This window comes from Caloenas nicobarica, chromosome 23, assembly GCF_036013445.1.
Source record: "Caloenas nicobarica isolate bCalNic1 chromosome 23, bCalNic1.hap1, whole genome shotgun sequence".
In the NCBI taxonomy this organism is placed as follows: Eukaryota; Metazoa; Chordata; class Aves; order Columbiformes; family Columbidae; genus Caloenas; species Caloenas nicobarica.
Window position 1 is genome coordinate 5,490,778 of NC_088267.1, and position 5,423 is coordinate 5,496,200.

The following is a 5,423-nucleotide window of genomic DNA, read 5'->3' on the forward strand; positions in this document are numbered from 1 at the left end:
TGTTTTTTTTTATTATTATTATTTTATTTTATTCAACTGTGATTTACCCTCTACATCACCTTGTGTTTGACAATTGGAGCTGAATATTTTTCAGCCGTCGTGCCAAGGAGTTTTAAAGGAAACTCAGAAATTGCACAAAGGTTTAAGTTAAAATGTATATTATACATTGGTAGAAAGTGTTTGCACCGGCAACTTCTGAAGCGCTTCAGATTTTTTGAGGGTGGGGATTAGAGGGGCGGGAAGCAAAATAATGTTGGAAACCAGCAAAATTATTAACCCACCGTTACGATTTTGGACTCTGGAAGGACAAAGTTGTTCTTAAAAGAAAAGATTTTTTTAAGTTTCATGTTAATTGGCATGTATGCCTTGTTTAAAAAAAAAAAAAAAAAAAAAACAAACCACAAAACAAGTAGGACACGCAAGTCAATAGAAGTATTAAAGTTTCACCATTTTAATCACAGATATTCTTTTGGGATAAAACTTCTCGCTTTCGCCAGGTGTGCGTGTTGCTGTCATTTGCATTTTTGAACCATCTTGTGTAACTGTCACCACGAAAGTGTTACTCAGAAACGTCAGAGGTTTTCCATCTTTGTGCAAAACACGAAATATTGTCACTGCCTTTTTGTGCTGAGGTTCCCCCGTTTTGCTGCCTACTTGGGCACAGTTTTCATTCAATACTTGGTCTTGGCTGCATTCTTTTTTTTTTTTGTGGGGTTTACAAAGAATAAACATTTTCTTGCAGAATTTTTTTTTGGCTTTTTTAACTGACCTGCTTCAGGCTGCTATAAAGAACATGTTTTGTTTAAAGAACACAGTTATTCCAGGTAAGTCTTCTCTTTTGCAACAGAGCTTCACTTCTGTCAAACAGAAGGACGAACAGATATTTTTTGTGTTCTATATAGAAACTTTGCAAGTTACTCTTTAGGCTCTCAAAAAACAAAGGTGAATTTCTTGAGAATGGCAAAAGTACATCTGTAATTTTAGCCTTTGTTCCTTTCCAGCCGTTCTCGTTAATCCAAAAGCAAAGCTGAGCTGGACCATTCGGAGGTTTAAAATTTTCCAGGTACCAAGAAATTCCAACCCCAACTATGGTGGGATTCTTGTGGGATTCTTGTGGGATTCTGCTGCAAGTGCTGCCAGAACCTCCTGCTTCCCCGAGGACACATTTGGGTTCTTTTCTTCTCCTCAAACCACTGTCAGCCTGACATACATGCAGATCGTTTCCTAATCCAAATACATTATAGATAAAATTGCAATTTTAACGGAGCGTGTTGCATTTTCTCGTTTCCTCCTCAGTTCCTTTAGGAAGGTGAAGATACTTACAGGCCCTGGGCTGCTGCACAGAGTGAGTGGAAGGAAATAATTTAAGCACTCAAACCTCTGCATCTTTAAATATTTAAATGTCTGAAATGGAAAAGATCTTAATGACTCATCATAAAGTGTACTTGCAAGGTGAATATATGGGCAACTCAAGAGCCTAAGACTGCAGAAGGGTCACCGAGGATATTTTGGTTTTTCTACAGTCCGTTTTGAAATATTACTGCAGAATAAGTGCCCTAGAGACATCTGCCAAAGGAAAACTGGAGTGTCCAGAACTGTTTTCCAGCCAGCATAAGTCTAGGAAGAAAAGGTAATGGAAAGACAGGGCTTCTGTGCAATGGTTTTGAGCCCCTTGGGGTTTATCCTCACTAAAATTTTAAGCAGAGTGGAAAGCAGTATGTAATTTTATTTTTAATATTTAACAAAAAGCTCCTTTATTCATAGAATCTCTTCTATAACAGTGCTAAGATGAACCAGCTCCCCTTTCTTAGCATATTTCGCGGTGATGAGGAGGGGCTTAAATGCACGTATTGAACTCAGTCTTGCTCCAGCAAATAACTCCTAGAAAGAAAAAAGTGCTGCTTTGAAATGTCCTCCCTGGGCAGCTGGAAAAGCGGCTGGAGGTCCCGGAGTCAGCGCAGGAAAGCGGCTGAACCCCCGCCTGCCTTCGGGTGGCGATTCCCTCTGAAGCCTTTAAGCAGAACAAACTTGTGGTTTGTCTTTCCTTTTTCTTCCTCAGTTGTTCAATCAGATTTGGAAGCTGCTTGGTTTTGCACGCTGGAGTCGCTGGCTCCAAGACAGGTTTTTTTAGACCAAAAGCAATTTGCCTTTTGGCGTTTCCGACGCTGCCATCAGGAGCTGCTGCTCCGAACATGCTCTTATTGGCGATATTTGTGTGCAACAGATGGTTGGTTTTTTTTTTTTTGCACTCGACAATAAAAACCAGACTCATCCCAATAGCATTTGATAGAAAACACTCTATAAAACAAATTTAACCCTTTTCCTTTACCAGTGGCGCCTGCTCTTGAGAAGAAGTGTCCCCAGGATTAGCGTCTCAGACGGCAAAGAGCAGAACCCGAAGTCAGGACTCTGCATTTCACCCCCCAGACAGGTTTGTGTGAACGGGACCGAGCAGCAACTTCAGCATCTGCAGCAGTAAGTTGTTGGGTTTCTTGTTTTCTGTTTGTCTTTTTAACTTAAAAGTTTTAGACATAATTCTTATTAAATGCTCCGATAGGAGTTAGTGTGCGGTGGGGGGTGATTCTTTACTACCGGCCTCTTCCTTTTCTTGTATTGCAGTTTGGAACTCAGGGTCAGAAATAGAACTTCAGCGAGTTGATACATAATAGATGATAAAAATGAAATCTGAGATGCCAGAGTATCTTAATGGAATCAGCTTCTGTGGTGCGCTAAAATAATACACCAGCATTTGACCAAAGCATTTCTAATAAAGGAGAACAGGCAGAAAAAAAGGGCAAGAATCCATTTCAATCAAGTTCAGATGTAAGTGGCTCGTTTACCTCTAATCTCTCAGAGTGGTAATTACACTGTTCTACAGCGTGTTGTCAGGTTCAGAAAATACTGGGTTTTACTGCTTTCAATGAAAATCTTTAAACTATATATGTCTTACGTAATTAACAAGAAATTATTTCCCATCAAAATTTAGCTGGTGTGAACAATAATGGTGGGATTCCAATAACATAATAGTGGCAGTTAGTGAAAGTGTAGCCTGTTCTCTTTACGTTTCTGGAAATGCTCCAGGAGCAGTAAAGCTTTTCGGGGGAAATGCAGCTTTTTGCTGCTCTGTGTTAGCTGAACAATTTCCTTTTCCTACCAAACGCAGCTGATGTGCCCAATTCACAAACCAAGTGTCAGCTCCGGCTGAATTTCCTTACCCTTTGCTTTCAAGCCATTCCGTTCGAAGGCTGATTGAAACATTCCTTATGCAAAATGCATGACAAGCATTTTAAAGACAATTTAAGATGGTGCTAAAACCAAGGGATTCTTACAGGATTGAAATAACCAGCATTTTACAATCTTGATCCCCATAATTGCTCACTTAATCTGATCCGTTTCCTCGTGCGTTTCCTGCTATATCCCAACTTTCATTAACCTTGACTAAACAATTTGGTCTCTTGATCATCTTTCTAGGCCGCCTCTATTTTTTGCAACCTCTTCAGGTGTATTGTCACTTAAAACCATCTGTTTATTTGTCATTTCTATTGTTTTTTAAATAGGCATAGGGTTTTTTTCCTTAGATCTCGCGATGAATAACTGCTACATAGAATAATTTCAAGCAATTTTTATTATGAGAAGATTTATATTTCATCTGCTTTTAGTCTCATGTATCAAAAAGCAAAGAGGAGCGATTATATAGAGTAGATCCATCATCCATGGGATGCATTTCTGTCTGCAAAGCTCCGGGGGCTCTTTGGAGGGCAGCAGGGTCCTATGCTGTTAAGACGACTAATCATATACCATCCTTAACGAGGTAACTTTAAAATATGGTTTTAAGGCAGAAAAAAAAAATTTTGGAGATAGTCTTTTATTGGCTTGAAGCTTGAGGAGAAAAAAAAAAAAAATAAAGTAGCCCTAAATGCCAAGTAAATTTGGTTCTGAAACTAAATGTTTATAATGAAAGTATTTGAGGTCTGGAGAGCTCGAAGAGAACAGGTCTTTTGAGTTTTTTGAATGTGAGCGCTTGCTAAAAAGTTCTTGATATCCTCTGCAAACAGCCACGAGAGGGCCCAGGCCGCCTGGTCCTGCTCAGAGCGCAGATCGCCAGCGGCACTCGTCACCGAAGTACCGGGGAAAAATCCATTTCTTTTTAAGCAGACAGCTGAATGTTATTTCATAGTCTTTCCGTTATGCGAAAGCGTAAGAAATTCATCTTGGGGAGCCCAGAGATCTCAGAAATACCGTGATTAGTGTGATAATAAAAGTATAATCATTATGCAAACATTCTCTCCACGTGTGACTGCACGGGGATTAACGAAAGGGCAGGAAGGCGGCTTTGCTTTATTTTCTATATCCAGGAGCTTTCTGTTGCAGAAACCGAGGCAATATAGACCCTTGGCTGGAGTTCGGTGCAAATGCAGGAAACTTTCCGCAGCACATGCACCTATTTTGCATCAGTGGTGATGGTACAGCTTCAAAAGTAACTATACAAAAAATACTATATATATACAAACACTCTTGTTTTAACCTTAGACAAATGAACACTTTATACCAAATTTTAATGTGGGGCAGGGAGAGATCACACCAGGGCCGTAAAATGTCCTATTAACACCCTGTTGCTGAGCTGAACCTTCATTAGCTCATTTCTTCGGTTTCCTGATTTAAATGCAATTACCCTCTGCTTTGGTTCCTCGTCTGGTGCGGCCGCTGCGGGGGAGGTTATTCTTTTAAGAAGACGAGCAGGATTATGGAATGAACTTGCTTTCTCTTTCCCTCCTCCCCCTTCCATTTAGTGATTTTTCCCTCCTTTTTTATTACTTCAGTAATCTATAAGTAGCACTTACAAGTCTGGACCAAACTCAGAGCATCTGTGCCTTGTGTTATATATATATATACACATATGCAGACAAGGGGGCTTTTGGCCCCGAAGTGCTCAGAGCCTGAACGGCCTTGCAGAAGGAGGAATCAATCCAGCAGCAGCGTTCCCGTTTCACAGCTTGGCCGCCCCGCCGCGCGTACGCTGGGTTTGCTTCCCCTTCGCCAGGTCTGCAGGGAGCTGAGCTTTTCACAAAACTCCTCTTGCTCTGCCAATTTTAGCAGATTCGACCCCTTGGCAGAGCCGGCGACTTGAGTAAGACCTGGCAGTTCAAGCTTAAACTGCTGTGACGTGTAAAGATTCACGGCCGCCGTTCCAAGGAGTCCGTATATCACTGCGAAAGCAGAGTGTAAAAATGGACCTGCCCTTTCCGAATGGCATTTTTACATATCGGGAGCACAACTTTCCAAACCCATTCGCGGCAAAGTGAGACCTTAAGGCTCCTTCCATTGGCGGACAGCTGGCTTGCCAGGTACAAATGATCCCTTTAATGTTTCCCAGGGACACATTTTTTTCCAGGTGCCTATTTCAACTTGCTAAATTTGGCTCA